The sequence below is a fragment of the Malaya genurostris genome, chromosome 2 (assembly GCF_030247185.1).
Source record: "Malaya genurostris strain Urasoe2022 chromosome 2, Malgen_1.1, whole genome shotgun sequence".
Classification (NCBI taxonomy): Eukaryota; Metazoa; Arthropoda; class Insecta; order Diptera; family Culicidae; genus Malaya; species Malaya genurostris.
In genome coordinates, this window is record NC_080571.1 from 293,012,651 (window position 1) to 293,040,312 (window position 27,662).

The following is a 27,662-nucleotide window of genomic DNA, read 5'->3' on the forward strand; positions in this document are numbered from 1 at the left end:
TAAACGGTAAAGCTACGCAACAGTTTTTACGTGGATATGATCAAGCTTTGCATATGATAGAATCAGAAGGTTGTCAAGCACTACGAATAGCTTCCGTGTGGTTTAATCAACTACAGACTACATTGCACCGTATCCACCTAAAAAAAAGGCCACGTAGAGGTCCGTAATTTTAAGTCATGATAACGGTCGGTCACAATTGTCTACTTCGGAACTCGTCAAATGTTAGTTAGTAAGAAAAAATGTAAAAAATTTAGTTTAGACATTTGGAATGAATTATAGATATGTAGTTTATAATTTTGGGAAATCACGTAACCTTTGTGTCAGTATAATATAAAATTTTGAACGAAAAAAAAAGAAACAATGAATAAAACCTGTTTTGACTCAAAACTAAATGATTTGTCTGTTTCGTTCTCTGACCTCAGAGCTAGCACTGATCACAAACACCGAATTCAAGCGACACGGAATTGAGCCACAGTAGTTCATTTGGATGTCACAAATTACCCCATTATTTTCCAGGGCCATCCGAAGTCTGAAGTCAGGAAGGAGATGAGAAGGCTAACTTCCGTCATCGATGGTGCGGTTTAGACTGCCGGTTGCTACGTATCTACATTTTGTTAACATCAATGGGAGAAAGCACGGATTTGACAGACCGAAAGTCTCGAACGAATGAAACGAATGACGGCAAAACCCCGGAGCATTGTCTAGAATTTCAAGTAGCTCCAACCAATCGGGCCTAAGTCGGTGACATTTGCATCGGTGCCACGAGGGTCAACCCGGTCGGAGGTGGAGCGGTAAAATTCAAATTATTCTCTACAAAAAACCCTCACGTCGTTCTTCCATCATCACATGTGCTGCTGGTGGTTCAAGCAGAAGCTGTTGGAAAAGCGGAAATGCCAAAAAACTAGGGAAGTCATTATAAACAGATAGAAGACGCATTTGTAATACAAATTTTCGGTTACCTACTGTGATGGTGAGGTTTCTATGTTTTTTGTTATTTTGTTTTTATCAAAAGGTTCAATAATCCCAGAGGTAATTTAAAAACAACGGAAGACCGGATGTAACATAAAGTGCCTCCCACTGGTTATGTGATAAAACTATTCAGTACATATTTTTTGCATTAGTCGAACCAGCTACGCTGTGTCGAATATGAGTTTTGCCGTGAATCATCCACAGTTTACAATCGAAAAGAGAACAAGAAAAAAATAAACTAACAAACAAACCCTGAAAACCGCATTCCTCCGAAACCAGTGTCTGATGAAACCAGTCAAGACCTTGTCAAGTACGCTAAACGTCGCGCTATATCTGGATATAATCCGCGGCGAACCGAAAAAAAAATTACCCGAATACAAAAATAAACACACACAGACACACACATGGTCGAGAACAGGAAAGCGAATCACGGAAATCTCAGGTGCCATGACAGAACCAGAAACGAGTTCAATAGCTTCACACACCTTGCGGGGATCATCGGGTGTCTTGTCATATGCGAGCGCGCATTATTTATTTCTGAAATGATCATCTCTGGCTTCAGGTTGTATAAAGCAATTTATATGCGTAATTCTAACAGACTGTATTCTTGACAGGATTGACCGATTCCATTCAATTTGTTTGCGATAAGCGGATGAAAATCAAATCTCGAATGAGCTGGTGGTGGTGATGGTAGTGGTGGTGTGGGATCTGAGTGACGCACTGAAATCGTGAGCGCATCATGCAATTATCCTGCATTTGTAATGCTGATGCTTGAGGCACCGCGCGCCACCGGGTTGTTCGACAACACTCGGTTATGCGATATCAATCAAAGTGTCTCATGTAGGACCCTGCGGTTTCCACATAATGGAGTCTTTGAACAAATGATATAACATTGATCGAAGACCACATCCGATTGCGTACAGTTCAATGGCTTCGTTCGAGTCTCGTTCGTACGACGCTGCGCTGGAGTAATCGTCGCGACGACATGCTCAGGAATCAGAACAAATTGGCTCAAATGGCACGTTCCCCTTGATATTTGGAGAATTGTGATGAATCAGGCGTAATCGAATGATCGGCTGCGCAAGGCAAATATGCAAAACATATTTTGGCTACATCGCATTTGTGTGAAATTTGAGCCTTCGTTGGACAGATTTTTTTGTTGGTTCCATAATACAAACATTCAACTCATTTTTTTAACGGTTGTTCGAAATCTTTGGCCTCCATAGGTATGTAATGTAGAAAATATACAAAGTTGCTGCTAGATTCGGAAAATCACTCAATTTCATTTTTGTATGCAAAAAAAAGAAGGCTGTACTCGAAAAAATGCATTACAGTGTACTGTTTTTTGCATGGGTAAAAATTTATGAAATTTTGGGTAAAGCTAGTTTAGAGTGTAGCATGTGTAAAACTTTGTCAAGATCTGTCGAGTGGTTATGTTTCGACAAAAGCTTAATCACGGTCATGCGAAGCTCAGAGCAGTTCCACAGGTGGATCGTGAAACAGTTGTGAATCAACAACCCGATCATCAACAACATTGATCACTTCGATGCAAAACAAAAAAATGCTCCGCAAGTAACAGAAACTTTAGGTCTGCTTAGCGGTTCAAATTGAACTGCGTTTTGGATTGAGCAGTTCAATTTGAACTGCTATGCACTGATGAGTCAAAGACGAAACGAAAACATATTAAAAACGGTTATGTGCCCTAGCATACGATTTGACTAACCTCTGAATGTTCAAGCACAATCAGATTTTTTCCAATGCTGGATGTATCAAAAATGTCAACTCTCCCGTCTGGTTCGTGTAACAGACAATGGAGCAGGCTGAACTTCATGGTTTCAGGGTAACAAGAAGGCGCCTAGCTGAACCAATAAACAGAATACGCTGACTCCAGATCCTCGGCCTGGTGTTGTTCCTCGGCAAGTCTCGCCTGGATGCTCCGGAGAAGATTTCGGAGAAAGTCGAATAATTTGTCAAAAATTACTTGACGTGGCAGGCGATCTGTGCGTGCGGTAAATTTAACAAACCTCGCACATAATGACCGGCACCCATCAACGGTTAAATTTACTTTCATGTTCTTTTTATGCGGGAAATACCTACCGCAAACAAAATCGCATTAAAACAACGCACAACTTTGAAAGTTTGCTTTAAAACAACGCATAACTTTGAAAATTTGAAAACGCAACACTAAGGAACAATTTTTTTAGGTTCTGGCGTTTATCGGAAAAAATCTTTTTTTTTAGTTTTTGCCACGACTGACATATATTGGAGATGCCAAATGAATGAGAAACTCACAGAAAAGATGATTTTTTCAAAAAAGATAGGATCAGAGACAGGGCTCGAACCTGCGTACTAAATGTGTTTCGTTCATACGCGCCACCCTTAGCTGGGATACACACGGGTCTACCAAGGACGGAATTCCACAGTCATTTGACTTCTCCAATATATGTTTCCACTCAGTCATTGCAAAAACTGAACTTAGTTATGGCGACTTTACGACAAACCAACTAAAAAAATAATAAATCGTTCTTTTTTTGCAAAATATCGACTTTGGTACTTAATTTTGAGTTTTCCGAAGTCGATTTATTTGCCACATGCATGAAACGTTGAATTGGAAATGATTTTTTTTTTGTTCGAATAAACATAACAAGACGAAACAAGAAAACCGCATAACTTTGAAAATTCCAATTAGAAAAACGCATTTCTTTAAAAATTCGCACAAAAAAGTCTTATTAATAAAATCATAGAAACAATCTTTCTTAACCCACTTAATTGTGTTATAATGCCTTTCTCTTGCAATTTAAACAGTCTCATTAAAACATTCATAAGATTCTATTCTCGGTCATTTGTATTGCGAGCTTATCAAATAACCTAAAAGTACACGGAAAGACCGAAATCCGCATTTTGGCGAAAAATTTAGTTGATTTTCTGATTTAAGTTATTATTTGAGACAACTAAAAAATCTTACTTTTGTTAATCATTTCAACAAGACTTTTTAATGGATTGTTTGCTTTGACACTTCTCATGAGTTTTTGAGGCTACTAAACTTGTTCATAAAACCAAAATCATTATTTTTTTCTGTTTCCTTTGTGCTGTATGTCAGCAGTAATGGTGACAGATAGGTAGCGTCAAATTTTCTGATATTAATTACAAAATTAGTTGCCAATGAGAATTTGTGTTCAGGATATTCGCCAACTAAACACATTCTCTAAAATCAAAAGTTTTTTTTTTCAGCAAAGTAAATTCTGAATTTCAACTAGTTTAATGCACTGGAACCTCAATTTACATTAATTTTCGCGTAAATTCGATGCTTTAGCGCCTGAGGACCCCCTAAGTATGTTCAGAGACAATGGAAATGCTTTAGAATTGTTCCAAGATCCAAGAACTACTTGGAGTATTGTTCTTAGGGACTATACTGTGCCACAGGAAGAATTACAATGGTTAATTCCTGTTTTGTTTGTGGTTTATACTTTTAGAGATACACAATGCTTACTTGTGTATTTTTAGCTGTTCAAGATAGGTTCCCTGTAGTCAAAGAACTGTGAAAACAGGCCTTAAGATTCACTCGAACATTTAGCAGTCTATGTATAGTTTTCCAATGCTGCTCATAGTCGTAGAGCTACATACTGCTTACTGGTGTATTTTTACCTTTACTCGGAACATTACCAGTCGTCCAAGAACTCCAGTGAAAACAGGTCTCAAGATCTATACGAACATTCAGCAGTTTATGTATAATTTTTCAATGCTGTTCATCGTCGTAGAGCTACAACTCCAGGTAGTTTTTGGATGACCGAGAGCAATCACAATTGTCCTATTGATAGCATGTGGCATCACGAGTATGGACCGAGAACGATAAGACCGTTACTTCATTTTGTTACACTAGTAGATCTTAAGGCCTAAACTTCAGGCAGTTTTTGGATGGATAATCGGTGACGTTGGTAGATGTTCAGGCCTTTTCCGAGGAGGTTTTGAATGAGCAAGTTCTCCTACAGATCTTATCGCAGTATGTCAAGTTTCTGTAAATAGTACTATATTCATATAAAAGTGATTACATAAATTTTTTGTTTTCCAGATAATTCATGGATGTCCACGATCTTATTTAGATTCTTCGAAACTAAACAATTCATAATGTACATATTATATACATATACAATTGTTTTGTATATGTATACAAAGTGATATTTCCTTCATTATGCAAAAACCTTTAAATAAAAAATCGAGTTCTATCAAATAAAACACGTAAAAACAGGTCGAGTAAATTAAATTCGCGTAAATTGAGGTTTTAGTGTAATTATTTTGGATATTTTGTTGTAAAAATAAACTAATTCAAAAACTGTAATACAAATTAGGTGCAGAGCTAGTTTCGGCCGTGCCGTGTAGCTTTCAAATGAGTCTAAGTCTTTCGAAATCGATTTTTTCATCTCCGATTTTGGTGCATTAAAAAACACTGGCATTTGTCGGTTACGTCACTTATCATTATCACATCACATCACAGTTCGCTTTCACATCTCATCCAAGTCAGTCGATGTAACAAAACCGGTTACGTTCGGGACGGATGAATGAGTGAAATGAGTGAACCAAACGAACAAAAGCTACCGCCGACACGAAACAATACAATTGTTGTTGTGAAGACGGTACGACCACTTTGTTGTAATTTATTGAAAGATGGCATTTTGGTCAAGTGTTGCTTTACAAAATATTTATTTTGCGTTAAAATCCGACGCTTCGAAGGAATATCCCTTCATCTTCAGGGCTTGTTGTCGTTTTTGCCCTGAAGATGAAGGGATATTCCTTCGAAACGTCGGCTTTTAACGCAAAATAAATATTTTTTAAAACAACACTTGTCAAAAAAGCCATCTTTCAATAAATTACAATTGTTGTTGACTTCAGGCAGTGCAAAATTCGACCTTCGATAAGAGAACTTGAAGGTTTGCTTAAGAAGCAAATGCATCTTGACATTAAACGTGTGCATTTACTTCAACACAATAAGACGAATAATGTTGTTTACATCCAGTTTTATAAAGAGTTGGATGCAATTCAATTCGCAAAAGACAATAACAATGTGCACGAGAACATTAAGTACAACATTCCAGTATATATGGAAGATAGTGCTATAGAAGTGCGTGTGCATGATCTTCCTTCAAGCATCACCGATTCTTATAATCGCAAAACTATGTCCACATACGGAGAGATTCTCTCTATCGAAAACGAAAAGTGGAAGAACTTTTTCCCCGGTATTCTAAATGGCGTAAGTTTATTACGCATACACTTGAAGAAGCCTATGCCTTCTTGTGTGATTTTCGGTCAAGATACAAGAATTCCGTGCAAATCACTTGTTACCTATGCCAATCAGATGGCCACATGTCAATATTGCCAAAAAGCTGTTCACTACGGTAAGCCATGTGATAAACTGGACAAGGAAACAACTACACCAAAGGACAACGGTGCTTCCTTCACACCAACCGCAAGCAACCCCAGTACAACTGTGACAGCCACCAACAACAATGAAGCATTCCCTTCGGTTTTTTCGAATTCTAGGAAAATGATGTACGCACTTTATTTAAAAGTGCTTGATGATCTTGATCAGCACATCTCAGCTCAAGCAAACTAAACGACCGTTTTTTAGAGTGCCAAAATTCTCAAAGCATTACTTTCGAAAGTGTATCTCGCATAGATACGAATAAGCTATGTGGGGAACACAAAAAACAACTTTCTAAATATTTGTAATTTTTAAATTCATCAATATAAATTTTTCAAGTCGTATTTTGTTTCGAATGAAGAAGCATATCTCGGATATGGGTCTGTAATACATCAACAATTTTCAGTATCTCACATACTATTTGACTGCAATTTCTAGAAGTGAAGTGGAAAAAGTAATGCGAAAATGCACAGCAAAAATCAATCAAATAAATTATCAAAATGAACATGAAATTCTTAAAGATCGACAAAAATCTGATCCAGATTGTAATGGTCGACAAAATATAACTGAGTCCTAAATTATGGCTCAAAATAGTGTTCGAGCACATTGCAAGCCACATCGATATATAATAGGCGTTGATAGCAGAGTAGTGGAAAAGGTGTCCATACAAATTTGGCAAGTCTTAATGACTGATATACCGTTTGCTGAGCATTCCAACCTACACATATGTTCCATTAAATCCAGATTTGAAAGCCTTTATATATATAAACTGGTATAAACTACATTTTTCATATCAGGCTTGTATCAGCATAACATTCTAATTTGCACCCAGATTAATAATTTCTGCTGACATACTCAAAAACTCACTCTCCCCCGGGCTACGATATTCCCTTCTGCTGAACATCACAAGATGCCAGGCACCGATAGCGGCCATGCCACGCCATTTCAGTGCGGCTCATTTACATGATTTGTGACGCGCGCACGGAGAAAAGCCAATCACAAATCACGCCTTATTAATCATTTTTACACGAAAACGAGGCAATTTCCATCCTCTGCCGGCCCCTCCTGCTGGTTCACCAATCGGACGGGGTCTTCCCGTACCGTAGTAGTAAAAGATCATTTTCCAACTTTATTTCCATTACAACGTGACAAACGATAAGCTTGGATTGGCAGTATTAGAAGAAGAAGGAAAAAAGCGACCATTTGGCAGACCATCGGAAAAGTCTGGCTCATATTACCGGTCGGCAGTAGGTAGTTAGTTACACTCCTCGCGTGCTTAAAAACTCAGAGAAGAAATTTAAAACTGTCATTTATTGCACGGAAGCCTGTAACTCCCTCGCTGTGCAGTTAAAGTCCTCCATCATACACACTTCGTTAGAGGGAGTCATCTCGTTTCGGATAAATTAATATGGAAATTCATTACATTGATATTCATAAGGGCAACGTTTTGCATTCCGTATCCTGAAAACAGTCAATAAGTATTCGAAATTCATGACCAATTGAACAGCACAAAGCGTGAAAGTTTCGACGAAGTTCGACTAGTTTTGTCTAACAGTGTGCTGGTCTCCAGTGCAGATGGGAGATGACGATGATAAGTAACGATAAATGTAAACAACACGACGGCTCTTCATGCATGTCATTCGTTAAGCCGATGGGTAGGTTGTAGGTTTCTGCTAGTCGCGTTGGTTCGTTATTATATTTTTTTCTCATCCGTATATGAAGAGGAGGCTGATGAAAAACGTCATCATCAGCACATTCAAATGAAAAGCTGCCACCGGCCGCAATTCGAGATAATCGATGTCTATTTATTATTCATGTGAATCAAATCATGTTGAACTGCTTTACCGGGCTTTGATCTTAGGTGCCTTCGTTTGCTCGACGAAGGGCCGTTACGGGATCAGTGCGCTCTTCATGGTGGATCTCGGGATCCAGATCGGGTTGAGATTGCAGTGGAGAAACTAAAGTGGATACGATTTTTCTTTGCTTGTTACGCGTAGCCCGGTAAACATTTTGCAGGCGCCTTGCGAACAGATGAACATTGAATCCCTTTCCTGCATTAAAAACGGTAAAATCCAATCTTAATCTAAAAAGCCAAGAGCTCGGACTAAATGAAAAATCATAACTATTTCAGTACAGTTACCGAAGTTGGCTTCATCTTCCCGTAATTCGTGTAGAGATTAATGGAGGAAAGTAGACGAATAGACCCCAATCTTTTCACAGGGAAGAAACTTTATGACGTCTGTCACTGTCATGTCACCGAACCGCAATCAACAACGGCTCAATCCCACAATCAGGTTCCGGACGAACGAATTGAATTGTATAAAATATCCTAGTTTAACTTTTCACTGACCGTCCGGCGGTGCCTTCTTCCGTCGGCTGCCTTCACGGTTGGCTGATCCTCAATCCACACACAAACACCGACAGCGTTTAAGCAGCTGACAACAAATATTTTAGTTGGATGTATGAAATACCACAATTTGTTGACACCTTTGATCGACGACTATCGCCCGAACGGTCGCTCTGCCAAACACCAATGGGGTGGGTGGATGGGTGTGAAGCTATATCCGCAAACGACAGATGGCACTGACAGGCTAGTCGGAAAGTTATGCTTTGGATGGCAATTGAAGCGACTGCCGGCATGCACAGATGTCAGGAAAATCTAACACATCGATTCGACTATTATGGGAATCGAATAAAGTCGATCAGTCAGACGATGCGATTGAATAAACCCAATACAATATTTGAGAACGACGGATACTTGAGCTTTCACTGATTCAGTGTTCATTATTGGTAAGTAATTTTGTCTAAATAAGACAGTTTATTCCTAAGCAAATTACAATTATACGAAATATTTTGTTTTATCACCACATTTAGTTTCTTATAGATCTACTTCACTTTTCCGTCTGATTGCCGTTCACTTCGAAGCATATTAAGTACTGCTGCACCAGCTTTCTCAGGTCCTCTGCAAAAAAACTCACCGCCATATGAGAAATCCAAGCATAACCGTGACAATTCCGTAAACAGAAAAACGCTCCAAGGATAGGAAAATCACTCTACTCTACTAAGCCATGAACATGTGATCCAACGTTTTTGAAATCATGACACTATTGTCTAACAACCTACTATAGTAGGTCAATAAATGAGACGCATAACTCTCGGTGAATTGCAGCAGCTAAATAATCTTTTGAACGCGACGACTTCATTACAGTGTAATCTTTACAGATGACGAAACAAACGATTATCACGGACATAGTTTGCTGTACGCACACACAGATAAACGACTACCGACTTGAAACAACACTAATTTTAACTGCTGTTTACTAACGATGTAACAGAAAAAAATTTTCAATCCATTAAGTAGTTACCCAGTACCATTTTACACCGGGAAAAAATAAACGATATAATTATAGTAACCATTATACGCGGAAGCGAAAAGTTCTGTTTTGGAGTTTTTGATCGCTATTTTCAGAACCTGAGATCGGAACGGATATTGCTAGGATCAGTTTATATGGCCATCAACTAACTAAACAAACAAATTGATAAAAAAATTAGTATTTTGCGTAACCACTTTGAAGGACGGTTCGAAATTTTTCACACTCATCACCGTATAACTCCGGAATCCGCAGTCGAATCCGAATTAAATTCAACTCGAACCTATGAATTCGACAAAACTTTAATTTGATCTTAAGTTCTTGAATGTCATTACGATTTCCAATATGAGATTTCGATGTGAAAATGAAATGAAATTCAAATGAAATTTATGAAGCGAAATTTTTTTTTATACCAAATGTCTTAGAGTTGCATGAAACGTCGAGATCTGGTGTCATCTCGAAAAAAAATTAAAAAAACCGGCTAACAAAAAATTTGGGACTTACAAAAAATATAAGATTTCCGAAATCTCAGTTTCAGTCAATTGAAAAAACGATATGACACCAATTCTCGTTTCATACAATTCTAAGACATTCGGCATAGCAAAAAAAAATTGTGCAAATCTACTATGAGAAAATGCGCACTCAATTTTCTCGGAAATTTCTTAACCGTTTTTTACAAACTAATAGAGATGGGTAAAACAGTTCAGTTAGTTATTAGATATAAAAATCTACTTCTGGGCTACTAAAACGGGAACTATTTCGCTTTTTCAGCAACGGTTAAATCGATTTTCACAAATCATGAATCAAATTGAAGCTCTCATTGTCTTGAAATATACTGTGTATTTTCATCCAGACCCGACTTCCGCTTCCGAAATTATAGGGAGATGAGTGTCGAAAAACGATGCAAAACCTGTACGCATCCGTATGTGCTGGTACGGAAGAAGAAAACACCACCGCCTAACACACCGCGTGCTTTGTTCAATTTTGTAGAGCGTGCAAGATTGTCACATTTAAATCTATATTAACTTTACCTGAGAAAGTTTTTGATTTTATCCAAGTTTGAAAAAAAATTCTTGACAGAATCATCTAGTGATATTTTTGAAAATATAAGTAATATGAGAAAGGCATCATTACACCACTAGGTGGAGTGAAAAGGATTTTTTTAATAAAACGACTATACAACTAGCCTTTTACGAAAGACCTAATGGTTAAATGAACTTATATACAATACAATACTATACAACAGAACAGTTACACTATATTGAGCTGTCATAACACTTGGTCGTTCAACACAAACGTAAATTTAATGCTACTTTCAAATCACTTATAAACTTGCGCCACAGTGGTCTAAGTTGAACTGCTAAGTGGCATAACAGTTCAACATAAACTGTTATGCTCTGATGAGTCGAAGCGAACCGTAATGAAGAGAATGGTTGGTTATGCTTCAAAAGCACAAAAATACAAGACTAACACCTTAATATCATACCTATCTCACAAAACCGAAGTAGGGTAATTGCACCAATAGTCATCCCATTAGTCCAGCCAAAAAAAAAACAGTTTTGCTGATTGTACAGTAATTTTTAACAAACTATATAAAAATATATAAGTTGTTTTGTAACGTAACAATTGAAACTCTCTAATTTTCCAGGACATCGTTAACTACAGACTAACGGTACCAAATCATGGAAATTTCTTTTAAAAATCAGCGTTCAATTAAAATTGTTTATAGCGCAAAATTCTCTTCAGTGATGAGACGCATTTTTAGTTTAATGGATGCGTGAACAAGCAAAATTGCCGTTTTTGGAGCTAAGATAATTCACACGCCGTTCAAGAGTTACCGACACATCCCGATAAATGTACTGTTTTGTGCGGTTTATGGGCTGGTAAAATCATCGGTCCTTTTTTTCAAAAATGAGGCAGGAATACACGTTACCATGAATTGAAATCGATACAGAAACATGATGAATGAATTTTTGTTACCAAATGTTCAAGTTAAGGATGTGAACGAAATGTGATTTCAACTGGATGGTGCCACTTGTCATACTGCGGCCGATACATTCGACTTATTGAAAGTACAACATTATTTCGAGAAATGGGCCGGTTATTTGGTTTTCGCGTTCATGTGATACGACGCCACTCGATTATTTTGTGTGGGGATACGTGAAGTCATTGGTTTATGTGGAGCACCGATTGATCCTTTGGAAGCCAATATTGAACGTATCATTGCTGAAAGACACCCTCAAATGCTTGAAAAAGTGGTCGAAAATTGGACCTCCAGAATGACCTTTGCGAAAAATAGTCGTGGCAGCCATATGCCCAAAAACATATTGAAATGTTAAATGTTAAGAAAATATCCACCAAATAAAAAAAAATGGCCATTTAATAATTTGGCATGCGTTTTATTCAAATTTTATTAGGGGAAGGGTTTTTTAGTGGTTAGCGTATCTGTTTCAATGAAATTTCTCAGAAAAAAACATCCACTAATTACAACTCTTATTAATTGATAAATTATTACTCGTAAATCAATCAAAATCATCAGCTACCGCAAGAACTCGACTGCTGAAGTGACGTCCTTTACTCGACACGGTGCTAACAGTTTTCAAAAGAATCAACACAAATCCCACGCCTCCTCTAAAACATAGTTGTAAATCTGCTCTATTTTTATCATGATAGTCACTGACTTTGCGTCTCCACTATTAGCACATAAATAACACTCAAAAAGACTCATTTGTGCGCACGGTGTATCACATGTTGCTGACTCGAGAAGGTCGAACGAGAGACTGTAAGAAACTGCCATAATGATTTTTATTCCTTCACATGCTAAGTGATCTAAAATTTAACTGAACGCTTCTGCTGTTAAATTTTTGGTGTAATCATCAGAAAGGCTCTAGTCGTTTATACATAGTTTTATTTAAATAAATAAACGACTATTGTATCGTTTACGTCTTTTTCTGTTCAGGACACAACAGTTATACTTGAACTTAAATACAGATATAGTTCAATAAAGCACAACTTCATTGCGATCGAGACTTTAGTCAAAAGAAAAACCGTCAATTTAAAAACCAGGAATATCTTTCGAATGTTCCTGGTGATTCTTGTTTTTCGGTGCGATAAAGAATACTATGCCTTCGCATCCTAAGAATCCACAACGCTACTGTTTTCGGTGAACATTTCTGAATAGACCAATTCCAAAAATTAACAGTAGAAAAGGTGGCAATATCAGAAAAGACTTGTTTCGATTTGGATGGCAGGTTGTGCACGTCTGCAGAATGACATACCAATTGTTTTGCACGAATTCGACTTGAAACTGGTATTTTAATCGACATTCCAAACCATACATTGCAAAAAATAGAAAATAAAAAGAAAAAAAAATCAAATAACGCATCCAAATTTCATACTAAACCCAAAACCATCACTTGAAATTAATGCAATTGGTGGGTTTGTCATTTTTTGCCTTTCTCATATAGAAAGGCTATGCAATCACTGCAAAAACTGACTTTTGAACCGAGGTTCGGAGAGCCGAATGTCATATACCATTCGACTCAGCTCGACAAACTGAGCAAATGTCTGTGTGTGTGTGACAAACTCACTTTTCTCGGAGATGGCTTAACCGATTTTCACAAACTTAGATTCAAATGGAAGGTCTCATAGCCCCATATAAAGTTCCTGAATTTCATTTGGATCCGACTTCCGGTTCCGGAATTATAGGGCGATATGCACCAAATATGTGAAAATAATGTCACTCACTTTTCTCGGAGATGGCAGAACCGATTTTCACAAACTTATATTCAAATGAAAGGATCTACGGTCCCATACAAAGTTCCAGAATTCTATTTGGATCCGACTTCCGGTTCCGGAATTGCAGGGTGATATGCATAAAAAATGTGAAAATAATACAATAAAAATGTGAAAATAATGTCACTCACTTTTCTCGTAAATGGCTAAACCGATTTTCTCAAACTTAGACTCTATTGAAAGGATTCATGGTCACGGTTCCATACAAAGTTCCTGAATTCATTTGGATCCGACTTCCGGTACCGGAATTACAGGGTGATATGCATAAAAAATGTGAAAATAATTAGAGCTGTACGCCGCCGCCGCCGATAATTTCGACACGCCGCCAATTTAAGGAAAAGATGATCAGCGCGCCGGTTATCACATTTTAGTCGTGCCGCCGATAATATTACATCAGCCGAAAAAATGATTTTATCAATGTGGAAAATTGTTTACAGTTTTCATGAAAATTCATTGAAAATTACAGTACAGTTACTTTCCTCCTACTTATACTGAAAATCAGTACTACCGATGTCAACCGAAGCCAATGTCATTTGATTCAAAGCCTATTTTCTGTCTTTATTTAAAAGGTTTTGAGCTATTGGCACATTATCGGTCGCGACATCTGAAAATGAAAAATGGAACCAAAAAAAGGAGGGTTCTTCCGAAAAAAATAAATAATGTTAGGTTTTTTCCGATTAACATTTTTTTTTAAAAAACCAGTGTAGTGTTGATTTCTCAGGTACTAGAATGTTTAGTGATCGAGTACCATTTATTTTGGATACTTTATTTGTTATTTCCGGGCATTTGAAAAATGGTATTGAACAAAATTTCATGATCCATTCTAAATAAACGTTAGTTTTCGCACAGTAGATTAAGATCAACGTTACCAACTCAAAGTAAAAACATTTTCTTCTACTTCTACTATGACTTTTCAAATGAATTTACCCGTTTTTATAAGAAATCGTTACAAATGTGAAGTAATTAAAATTTGAATTTGTTAATTTGATATTATTTTTGATATCTGAATGAATTTGAGCGCCTAATAGATTTTATGTTAATTACATACGTACGAAAAAGATATACTTATTTTTTGAGTTGATAAAACGATTTTTATACATGATAATTATCAACTATGTAAAAAGCGATTTGAAAAATAGTTCCGAATAAAACTTCATATTTCTTGCTCATAATAAAAAAACCCTTTGTATATGAATGAAATATTTATTTAAACAATAGTCAACCATCTCCAAATATCGCACTTATATTCATCTCAATTTCTCCTCTAATTCGATGCATTCGAAAACATTTACCATCTTCATTCACTACGTTGGCTTTAATGGATCACATAAACATTAGGATCGTTGATTGTAGGTCGACAAAACAATAAGATAGAGAAATTGTCCTGTGTGAATCAATATTAAAATTTTTAATATGTTTATAATTGATTACGCCGAATCGCGCCGCCTCCGCCGCCGATGTTTTCAGGAAATAGCGTCACGCCGATTCGCCGCCGCCGCTGGTCAAAAAGACGTTTCAGCCGCCGATGTTGATAATTTTGATCGGCGCACAGCTCTAAAAATAATGTAACTCACTTTTCTCAGAGATTACTAAACCGATTTTCACAATCTTAGATTTAAATGAAAGGTCTCATAGCCGCATACAAAATTCCTGAATATGATTTGGATCCGACTTTCGCTTCCGGAATTGCAGGGTGATATGCACCAAAAATGGGAAAATAACGTCACTCACTTTTCTCGGAGATGGCTGAACCGATTTTCACAAACTTAGATTCAAATGAAAGGTCTTGTGGTCCCATAAAAAATTCCTGAATATTATTTGAATCCGACTTCCGGTTTGGGAGTTATGGGGTAAAATGTGCAAAAAAAAAAGAAAATATGTGTTCTAACTTTTCTCATAAATGGCGCCACCGACTTTCATAAACTTAGGTTCAAACGAAAGGTCCTGTGGTCCCATACGTAATTCCTGAATTTCATGCGAAACCGACTTCCGGATCCGAAAAAATATAGGGTAAAGTGGGTTAAAAATTGTATACTATTACTGAAAATGGAGAAAAACCTTAAAAAAATTTCTAAATCGACCTCAAATCTTTTCCAATTGATAGTTTTTATCAGTATACGGTCAAACAAACCGATTTCGGTTATTCTTTCACGAATCGAAGAAAATTATTTTGAAGAATACCACAGTATTATATATGATAGTATGATTGATATGAGAAAGTCATCATTACGCCACTAGGTGGATTAAAACAGGTTTTTGGTATATCATTCTATCGTTGATTTCGCGTAATGGTAATTTTGAATTTATTATTCAATTTTTTTAAATTGTTTTGAGTACTTCGCTAAGTTCATATGAAGTTTCGCCCTTCCAAATATGCTTCAAAACAAATCGAAGCCCAGTGAATAATTTGTTGCTAATTAGTTACGGTAACTTTGAATTTGTTACTCAATTTTAATTTTATTTTTTGAGTACTTTGCTAACTTCATATGAACTATGAAGCGAATACTCAAAAAATAAATAAATAAAGGATTGAGAAACAAACTTAAAAAAACCGTAACTAATTGGCAACAAATTAGTAACGAATTATTCAGTGGATTTCGATTTGTTTTGAAGCACTTTTGGAATGGGGGCATCGCTAGCTTCATATAAACTTAGCAAAGTACTAGAAAAATTGAAAAAAAATTGAGCAACAAATTTAAAAATACCGTAACTAATTAGCAACAAATTATTCACCTATTTGCGTTGCCATTGACGAGAGGTCTTCGCTAAGTTCATGCTCATAAGCAGTTGCGAAGAAAAGTTGCGCAATTTTACCGCAGCCAGATCAAAGATCTCCACAAATCTACAAATATCTTGCCAGATCATAGAACTAAAGTTTTTTGTACTGAATCGACTTAATCTTGTATACTTGCTTTCTCGCACCGTATGCTATTGTGCCCCTGACTTGAATTTCTAATCGATTTTCACGTAGGCTCTGTCGTCCATGAATATTCAGTTCAAATTTCCAGAAAGCATCGCATCATAGTACCTTCGAACTCGGGTCCTGAGATAGATTATACTATATTTTGTTTCGTAATGTGTTTGTACTACTTTCTGCTTCTCATAGATTCGAAGAGTCAAACGTTCTTTAGCACGATGAATATATTATTTCGAAGAGCTAGCTTTCCTGGTCACATTCCACAATGAATCTTCATTATTCTGCTTGAACGGCTACAGTATACGTTTAACGAAATGGCAGGATCTGTTTTTCCTCAACAGTATTATCTTCACCGAACTCACTGATCGTTTTTTGCTTCCTAAATTACTCCTTCCATATTTGTGCTATCTTTCTCAATCACAGCCCGGGTTCTGTGAACCATTTGTGCAGAATATTTTGACATTGTTCTGCTGAAAGTCCACACATTTTTAAAATAAAATTATAGAAACGAGTAAACGCCCGGAAAATTTATGAGAGAAAAGTGTAAACAATAGGACGCAGTTATAAAAATTGACAGATTCTCAATTTATTGCGAATGATTTATTTTTTTCGACTGCGCACAACAGACCTTCTGGAACAGTTTTTACATCGTCGCTTCTAACACCAATTTCAATCATTTGATTTTTAACAGGAAGATTGCTGAACGAAATACATGTAGTATAGTTAATTGTCTGATCATCAAAACAAGCAAAAAATCTAGTCATATCAGTCAACGAGTTGCCTGCTAAAGACGCACCCGCAAATCAACAAATCATTTTTTTTTCAGCATCGAGTAGAGGCATTTGCTCGGATCCCCGGAAAGACCAGATTTCTGTCTTCAAGAGCACCGCCGGCCATTGGGCCATGGAACCGAACGGCTCCAATTGTAACAAAAAGAAATAAAATGCGCACATCTAAGCACCATCTGTGCGTGTGTGGCTACACGTCGGGTTAATGTGAGGGACGATCGTACAAACGAACGACGGAGTGAAAGAAAAATAAGAGGAAAAACCCTCGATCAAGCTTCGGGGCGGGGGCGCCGAAGAGGGAGACGAGAAAAAAACAGCAAAATGTGTAACAAAGCAACATTCAAATTGTTTTGCTCTCTTTTATTTTCTTATGTTATTTTTTCTTCCTCCATTGAATTATGTTCCTCGGGCTCGATCTTTGTTTCAATCTGCGCCCCCGTCATACTTTCTATCTAGCAGCAATGATGCGCGCCCGCTCCACTACAACAAGGAAAGTGCAGCACTGGTAGGTTCGTAATACTGAACTACATTTTTAGACGGTCGCCCGCTCCGTCAGTCGCGGTTAACCATAGACGATTGGCTCAGTTACTCACGGTACCGATCCGTGCATTGTTTGTACACACAGCTTTTCCGAGAAAAGGAAAACATTGAACTTATTCACTCCTAGCGGGAACAGGCTGACAGTCATTCAATAAACAAATGATTCATTAGGTACATTCATTGAAAAAGTTGCAGCAATACACATGAGTAAACACTTGCTTTTTTTCTGTTTCGCTGCAGGGCTCTTCTTTCTTCCTTTATTTGACACGACAGCCTCGAGATAGAGTGTAATCGGTGATCGGGAAAAAAAATAGTTTTCGATGTCGAAATCGATGAGTAAATAACCCTTTCTCAATCTCACCCTAATGACCCAAGTGCCCCCAGGGTACCAAAAGAGCTATGCTGCTGCTTTGTGTTCGGTTTGCTTAGCGGTTTACTTTCTCATCGAAGATCCAATTGAGGGTCCCATTTTCTATTAATTATTTGCTTCGTGACAATCGCTCTGACGGGATCTCGCCACAGTCCACGGGTTGGTTAGCGTAACAAAGTTCGTTGGTTCAATGGCAGCGAAACGTCAATATTGACAGCACTATCTCCAAACGAAATGAACTCAACCAAAAAAGAATATCTAATCATTTCTCCGTGACGCTAAACGATCCGTTGAATGCTGAACGGTCAAAGGGTTTGGGGTTCGCGGGGTGTGGTGCAGGTTAGTTGGTAGGTAGGTCTGTGCGCCGATGCAAAATATTGAAATTATCTTTTTCGAACCATTTTTGACAGCCGACGAAGATATTTTTTTCGTATTACCCAAAGTCTAGAAGTCAAAGCTTGTTTAGAAGTTAGTTTAGTGTGGCCACGAGTCAAGTGTATATAGATCATGGTAGCTTCTTCCGGAGATATAACCGAATAAAGGACACAACCGACAAACCGCGCTTGATTTTATTCGCTCAGTTTTCTCACTAACGGCTCCATCAATCTTACGCTCGCTCGAAAGCTACTACTGGATCAAGTTCGATGATCAAATAACGGACACTTCCGCACTCGAAGATATAACGGTAAAAGTAACGTAACCGACAAGTCGCATTTTTTCATTCGATCAATTTTCTCGAAAAACCTATTTCAACAATCTTCGACTCGTTTGTAAGCTACTAACTGGGTCATTGATCATTTTCGAAGACGAAATTGATTAAGTTTAGAACGCCAATGACGAACATCTCTTGTTTCAGAAATGTAATCGCATAAGTGACGGACCCGACAAACTGACTGAATTTTCTGCTATTCGTAATGACAGATGATTGAACCGATTTGAACATTATTGGGCATATTTTAAAGCTACAGTTTGGTCGTAGGTCATCTTAGAATAGATAACGGAGAACACTACCAGTTGTGAACATACAACCATATAAGTAATCTTTCTATTTTCTCAGGGAAAACTCAACAGTTAATTTCATTCGAATCTAACTCCCGGTTCCGTAATTACAGGGTGATATGGCAAAAAAAAAAGGAATATGTACAGTAATTTTTTTGTTTAATTTATAGAGGTTTTAACTTTAAGGTCATTCATCTCTTCGAGCCAGAAAAGCTTTCTGACCCTATGTGCTGGCTTGGGGATCGAACCCAGATGAACTTCGTGAAAGGCATCGACTAACCCATCACGATATACCCGTCCCTATTAATTTTTCTGGGTGATTGCTAAACCGATTTTTACAAACTGAGATTTAAATGACAGAGCTTTGTGATCCAATAAAAAAATTCCTCAATTTTATTTGAATGCAACTTCTAATTACGACAGTTGTACTATTTATGTACCATTTAATTCCACTATTTCACTGTTACGTTATTACACTTTCACAAAGTCACTATACTTTAATGAAGCATAACAAACGTTACAATACAGATACGCGTATTTCGGAATGTTATTTACATCCTTCTTCAGTGTATCGGTTTTATAAAAAATGATAAATTACTCTAAAATGGTACTAAAATTTCTCAGGGCTGGTGAGGCCAACCTTCAAATCAATCTCACAGCACTTTAATTAGTTTCCAATGAAAAGTTTTATGGTTGTATTCAAAACTTCCTGTTCCGGAATTACAGGGTGATATGCACCAAAAAATGAAAAATATTGTCACTCACTTTTCTCAGAGATCTCGTGACCTATTTTCACAGACTTAGAATCCAACGAACGGTCTTATAGTTCCATAACTCGCTATTAAATTTTATCTTTATCCGTCTTTCGGTTCCGGAATTACAAGCCAATATGTGCAAATCTATGAGAAAATATGCACTCAATTTTCTCGGAAAATACTTAACCGATTTTTACAAACTAAGATACAAATGAAATTTCTTAAAATTCTTAAAAAAGTGCCCGAAAAATTTATCCCGATCAGCTTTTGGTTCCGGTATTACAGCGCAATAAGTGAAAAGAATTCAATTTCTTGAGGATTTTCTCAAAAGTGATGGCGAAACGAGGTGCAAATTTAAAAAAAAATTATAAGTGAATTCATCTTGTTGGCAGATCATGTTAGATAGTGGATATTTTAAACTACTATTTCCCGGTTTTCGCTTCCGAGAACACCGGTAATAGTGAAGAGAAGCTCCAAAACCTGTTTTAATCCAATTTTAATTTTCTCATATCAATCATACTATCATATATAATGCTGTGTTATTCTTCAAAATAATTTTCTTTGGTTTGTTTGACCTTCTACTGATAACAACTATCAATTGGAAAAGATTTGAGGTCGATTTAGAATTTTTTTAAAGGTTTTTCCCCATTTTCAGTGATGGTATACCATTTTAAACACACTTTACCTTATATTTCCGGATCCGGAGGTCGGATCCGCATGAAATTCAGGAATTACGCATGGGACCACAGGTCCTTTAATTTGAACCTAAGTTTGTGAAAATCGGTCGCGCCATCTATGAGAAAAATTAGAACACATATTTTCTTTTTTTTGCACATTTTACCCCATAACTCCCGAACCGGAAGTCGGATCCAAATAATATTCACGAATTTTTTATGGAACCACAAGACCTTTCATTTGAATCTAAATTTGTGAAAATCGGTTCAGCCATCTCTGAGAAAAGTTAGTGCACTTATTTTCACAATTTTTTGCGCATTTTACCCCATAATTCCGGCACCGGAATTCGGATCCAAACAATATTCAGGAATTTTGTATGGGACCAAAGGACCTTTCATTTGAATCTAAATTTATTAAAAATAGGTTCAGCCATCTCCGAGAAAAGTTAGTGCAAAAAAACGTTACATACACACATACGCACACACACACAGACATTTTGCGAACTGAGTCGAATGGTATATGACACTCGGTTCAAAAATCAGTTTTCACAGTGATTGCATAACCTTTCAATATGAGAATGGCAAAAACGGAACTCACTTTGATTTCTCATAAACGGTTAAACCGATTTTAAAAGATACCTTGCCATTTCATCCAGATCCGACTTCCGGTTCCGAAATTATAGGGCAATGAGTATCAAAACTATCAAACTGTCATACAAAATACGGAAGAAGAAAACACCACCGCCTAGCACACAGCGTGCTTTGTTCAATTTTGAATTCACATTTAAATCTATATTAACTTGACATAACTGTTTACAAATTGAAAAGGTGATGGTAGTTTATACCAAAGAAACTTTTTAATTTTATTCAAGTTTAAACAAAAATATTGACAGTATCTTCTAGAGATTTTTTTGAAAATATAAGTAATATGAGAAAGGCATCATTACACCACCAGGTGGATACAAAAGGTTTTTTTGTTGTCGTATCTTATTGTATCTTCATGATATACCTTTCTGCAGCCTTGCAGTACTGCCTTGGATCGATGAGGGTGTTTTATTGAAATAAAAACTTTTATATTCTACAGTTTCAATTATATCTCGGAAAAACTGAAGTTGTTTGAAGTCGATGCAAGAGAATTTCCTTTGTCCTTTGAATTTCGTTGTCTTATTCCTGACAAAGCCTAACGTAGTGAGAATACTGTTAACTGTTACCAGTTGATTTTCGTATGCGACCAGCGATTTTCATTGTTCTGGCCAAAGACCAGATAACGAGGAACAGACTTCTTTAAGTGCATACGCAACACAGGTACACCATTCCGGAGAGAAAAGCGCTCACCACATTGCTCTAAAAACGTTGGTACATACTAATCACTAACGTTGAACGCTATGATTACTACGGTTCAATTTTCACATTCTCTAGTATGTTGTCGTTTTCATACTCGAAAAATAAATCTTCTTACTGGGCAAAAAAATGAATGTACTATTACAATTGTGCAATTGAATCTTTGTGCATCGAGGTGCATTTTAGCGAAACTATAATTTCGTTTACTGTATGACAAAATCGGAAGCACCCGAACCGGTGACTTTTGTTCGTTAGTTTTGCTCATCTCGAATCTTATCTGATTGTTCACATATTTTGTTTCTATCTTTTCGGCCAAAAGTAGTTAATGACTGTGAAGAACTAGAAGACGTTCCGCAAAACAATGCAATAATTTGTTATATTTTTTAGTGTATCAGACTAGAATTAATAACAATTTTACTTAAAAATATCGAAATATTAAAATTGAATGAGCTCATAGGCAGACAGACAATATTGGAAATTTCATCACTCTTTACGTTCCGCCTTCGTGAGCGCAGCAATTCTTTACCCGACGTTCCGAAAGAAACGAATAAGCAACTTTATTGGCAGAACATAGTTTTTGTTTGTTTGGGGGTTTGTTTTGCAACCGGAAAACTAATTTTACTCGTTCATTTCGTTTCATTAGTTTTTGTTGCTGTGGGAGAATACTTGGTGTTTTTATCTTTTTTTACTGTTTGCATACGATTCGTTAAAGAAGATAATGTTATATTTAAAAAAAACTGGAAAATTGACTTTTGCAACCTTTGAGTCTGATGACACTATGCCAATAATCTGATGACGCGATTATTTCTACCATATTAGGACATTGCACTTCGATGAAAAATTAAAAAATATTATTAACTTTACATCTGCTTAGCGGTTTATGCTAAGATGTACTAGTAGTTCAATATAAACTGCTGACGAGCTGACCATCGAAGGCGAAATAATCATCATCATAAATAATCAGCAAACACTTTTCACAAGTATCCAAACTCCCTAAATTAATACTGCATATAGCTGTTACTCGAACCAGAGACGCTCTTATTAGTTAATTTAAAAGATACTGTGCATTTAGTATCCGGCAGTATATTTCTATGCCTAATGTACAGGGTTGTGTGAAGGAACCGGACACATTTTGTTCTCCGGTCACCTTATGGAATCAGACAAGGGAGAGATTAACCGAACACGGTATCGAAAAGTAGAATAATGAATGAATGGTTTATTTTCGTCTAGTAGTTTTCCATCGTGGAGCATTGTCGTGTCGCTCACCGCGTTTTTTTATAACTCGTTTTTGAAAAATCAGTCGTACAATACAACTTGATAAATTTGAGCAAATCTCCATCACCAGTCTCCTACGTGAACTTTCAATATTGTTTAATTTCCAGAAGATTGTAAATGTTTGGTAATGTATGAGCACCTTTTAACAACAGTAGTGACACTTTTTTTATGGCAAACTCAGTTCTATACCAAAACAAAACAGAGGATGAATGATGTCAGAGACAAAACCGGATTTTTAGCGTGCAGACCCATTGCATGACTAGTACTACGATGCTACTGACTATAAGAATCCTTCCAGGTCGGGACTCGAACATACGACAACTGGACCAGTGCCCTGCCCTATGCATTGAACCGCCAACCCGGGAGTCTTCACACACACACTGATAATGATAATCTCATTAGTTTTTTGAATGTATAAATTAACGCGTGGAGCAATAAATCCCAGGATAAATCCGTATCATTTTTCATTCCAAACCTTCAAAAGATACCTGTCAAAATTTCATGACATTCTGATGTTTGTTCTACGAGTTACAGTGATTTGAGTGACGCTAGTCTTTATATTCTCAAAACTCTTTTTGATTAAAAAAGACAGTGCAAGCTCAAAAACGACATGAAAAGTGGTGCTGCATTGAAAACAATCATTTTGCTGAGTTTAATCATTCTCGTACTGTTTTTGAAGATACTGAACGCTCCGGAAACCGTGGAAAAAGGCGGGTGGATAATGTCAGATAACCTCCATATTCACCGGAAATGGCCCCCAACGACTAGTATCGATCTACAGGCCTTTAAAAAAAAGCCCCTAGGAAGTAGATTCTGCTCTAACGAGGAAGTCATCGCTGAAACAAACTCTTATCTCGAGGCAAAAGACAAATCGTTCTAAAAGATAGGTAGTGAAATGTTATAGAAACGCTGCACTAATTGTGTTGCTCGTGAAGGAGACTATGTTGATGAAACGCAATTATAAACGTGTTATACTAGTTTTTACCTCATTTCGTGTCGCAATTTTCAATAAAGTATAAGCACTTTATGACATAAATTATTTAAGTACCAGCATCACTGCAAACTTCCACTTATAAAAGCGGGGTTCCCCGAGTGATTTGATTATTTAAATGGAATAAAAAATCGTAATCTTTGAGATGGCTTTGTTGCTTCTCCCAAGAACCGACTGATTTTAATCGAATGCAGAGGATCGGTAGCAAAATGGCGAAAAAATACCTCGCGTGCGGTGCAAACAACGATTCAGCATTTTGAGATAGAGTATCTACTTAGTAAACAATATTTGCCAACTGCGTAAACTAACAGATTGCTCAATTTCTACAGTTTATTACAGTTGTAGTCCTCCGAGAAAAATCTCACACATGGTCACAAACACATAAACATCAACATGCCAAACATTGAAATCTATTGGATAGATTGATGAAATTTAATCCCTCATTTGTATGGAATAATACTGTACTGATTTGTCGGTTTTCTTTAGAATGTTGATAGTTTCTAGTTACATAAATGATCATTTTGTTAAAATTAATAATCTTAATGATTACACGTAACTCATCAACGAAGTTTTCCGCCATGACAACTAACAACGAAAACCTTGTCCAACGAGCAAATTCATCAAATTCAGCCCTTTTTGTGCACAGAATCCTTACCAACGCGAGGGAGGACATGTGTATCAATTATACTAAATGAAAACATGCCCACTGGGGACTACTCCCTTCCCGTCAAGCGTCAAGTCAAAGTTTATAATCGGGCAAAAAACAGCGAACTGGTAAACGGAGTAACGCGAAATAAAAGAAAACAACGTCAAGTACCCGCACAATACTTACAATTAAAACCGCAGTTGATGGATTCGCTCTCGTGTTCTCGCGTTCTGGATGTGACTTCGCCGGTATAACTTGTATATGCCGAAAAGTCAGAGTTTCAAAATTATACTTTCTTGATATCCACAAAATTAGGTTGACAGCTGCTGCTGGTGCGCCGCGCGACTGCTGCCGGAGAAGAAACAGTTTTGTTCGAAATTCGAAATCACTTTTTTTTTTCCTTCACTTAGCCTTAGGTTTCTCGTTGTCTGACGTTGAAGTTCAGAGCACTTTAAAAAAAAATCAACTCTTATTCTTCCGCTGATGATGTTTCTGCTTATTCTTATTCGGTTTGCCTTTTAGCACTCACACTCAAACACACACACGTACACACTAAACTCGCGCAAAAACTTTCGGGAGGCTCAGGTATGCTCCGAATGCCCACAATTTGCTAAACTATAGGAATGAACAACAACAAGAAGGCAAGGGGATACGGGAATTAAGAAGACCATCTCATCACTCGAGTTGTGTTGCAAAAAAAAATCTGCTATGTATGAAGGAAACGAAAGAAAACACACGAAGAACACTGGCCGAAAATGTATGTTTTGGGCGTCGTCACACTTTTCGAAACGATGCTGCTGACTCTCGCTCCGGCTCGTTCTCTCACACTGGCTGGCTGCCGGTGCGCCGTGTTTCCCTCTCGGTTGACGGGGTGATTGCGAGATGTGTTCTAGGACTCGGCAACATACATCACTTTGAGTAGCAGCACCGCGTCCGATTTTTCGGTTCGAATTCCCCTGACCGACCGAGTTCGAGCTTTCGAAAGGGTCCTAGCGAGAGGCAATTATGAACTAATGAGCGCGTATAGAGATTCTCGAATATCCTGCAATTTGCTTTTTTTTGTTTTTTGTTTTACTTTGGCACTTGGTTTCTACGTCGAGAACAGGTAGAACGAACTTGACGGGGTTCTTGAACCACTGCGGTAAATCGGGCTAAAATCAACGTACCACCACTCCCGTCCAGTGAAAATATGTCTGGCTTCGGTGGTTACGTTTAAATTAGACCAAATAATCACATCAATCGTTCTGTAACTAATTAGATTCAATTCGTGTTTCGTTTTTTGGCCCGAAGCATTAAACTTATACCACTGATTCGCTATTTTCGCTTTTTCTTCTCGGTTTAATCCGTTGTGGCATACTCAGACCGACACATGGTAACGTGAAACAAAAATAAAATCAAACAAAAAAAGCAACGGTCACACAAAGAGGAAACAGCGAGTTGGCACACCATTGAAAATCTCTCCCTCGCGGGCGCATAATCTAAATTTTCTGGCTGTTTTTCATCGCTTTTCACTTTGCAGACATCGACCGCCCAAAGCTTCACCGGGAGATCACAACATCATCATCATCATCATCATCATCATCATCATCGAACACAACCGAATAAAAGCAGCAGAAAATTGTTGAATTAATTAAATAGCACTGTTATTTCCACCTAGAACGGATAAAACACGCACACTTCTCTTCCTAATGCAGCATTCACACTCTCCTATCAGATTGGAACTGACGGGGAGAAAAACGTTAGGCAAGGTTCAACCAACAGAAATCAAAAAAGCGTACTGCATAAAATAACAGAAAACTCGATTTTAATGCTTCTACACAGCACGAACACACAATGCACAATAAACCTAGCATTAAATTCTTTGTGCGAGATAAGCCTCGCAGACAAGCGGAGCGGATTCCCCGTGCTCTCCGGACTTTCTCTCACAAAGCACAGAACGCGCACGAGAGAGCGAGAGAAAGAGAGTGAGAGAGCGCGCATCGAATACCGACATCATCTTCCCGCATATGCAGTTTCCTTATCCGTAATGTCCCAACCCATAGGAACAGAGCAGCATAGTTCAGCATATTCTCTCCCGAGCCCAAGTCCGACACTCTCGCACACGCTCCTGAACGAAGCTATGTTTCAATGCAAGCACACGCACACAACAACGCACGAGACAAACCGCACGGATGGGAAGCGCTAGAATACCAACACACTTACCCGTACCGAATCCTGTACAGACCCGGTTTACAGACAGACCGACCGACCGACCCGGGGTTCTGATCCTTCTAGGCCCCAAGCACCATCCCCCCGGCCCATCACACGCGTTCTTCTTCCTCAAGTAAACTCCACTCGCTACAAAACGAAAGAATCGTGCACAGTCATCTCACGCGAACAAGCATGAATCAGCCAGAATAATACACGGCGAATTCGGTGGACGGTGGAGAGTATCCCATCATCGGAACCTGGTTTGGAAACCTACCGATGAATCCTCCCGCCGTCACCCTTTCCACTACCAGCCGGGCAGCGGCAGCAGCAACAGCAACAGCTCTTTTCTCGTCAAACCAGTCGATTTTATCCAATTTTACCCCAATCAATCCAATCTCTCAACTCAACCCAACCACAGCCAGCCTCCACCGCCACCGACGCCTCAGTCGTCGTCATCGTCGTCGTCGCATTGAAATCCCCCGTTGCTCGCGGCGAGTTGACAGCCAGCCGATATTTTCTATGCTCTGATTCTGGTAGCATACATTATAATGTCGGCCAAATGGTCGGGAAGAACAGCACAGACTACGACGACGAGTCTGCCTGCCAACTGTCCACTGGATGAGAT

General features: G+C 37.8%; 1 protein-coding gene across 6 annotated transcripts in view; it reads right to left on the reverse strand.

Annotated features, from left to right (window-relative positions):
- LOC131430606 (calphotin-like) overlaps window positions 1–27,662 on the reverse strand; it is a 287,389-nt gene that overhangs the window by 186,472 nt on the left and 73,255 nt on the right. For 3 of the 6 annotated variants that reach the window (XM_058595708.1, XM_058595707.1, XM_058595702.1), the window contains exons 1-2: window positions 26,523–26,676; window positions 25,034–25,296 (exon numbers count right to left, since the gene is read on the reverse strand). The exons of 1 other annotated variant lie outside the window; for it this stretch is intronic. The gene's annotated coding sequence lies outside the window, so the exon portion shown is untranslated. Of the gene's footprint in view, window positions 1–25,033; window positions 25,297–26,500; window positions 26,677–27,662 lie in introns of those variants that run through there. 2 more of the 6 variants (XM_058595703.1, XM_058595705.1) reach the window with 2 other exon arrangements.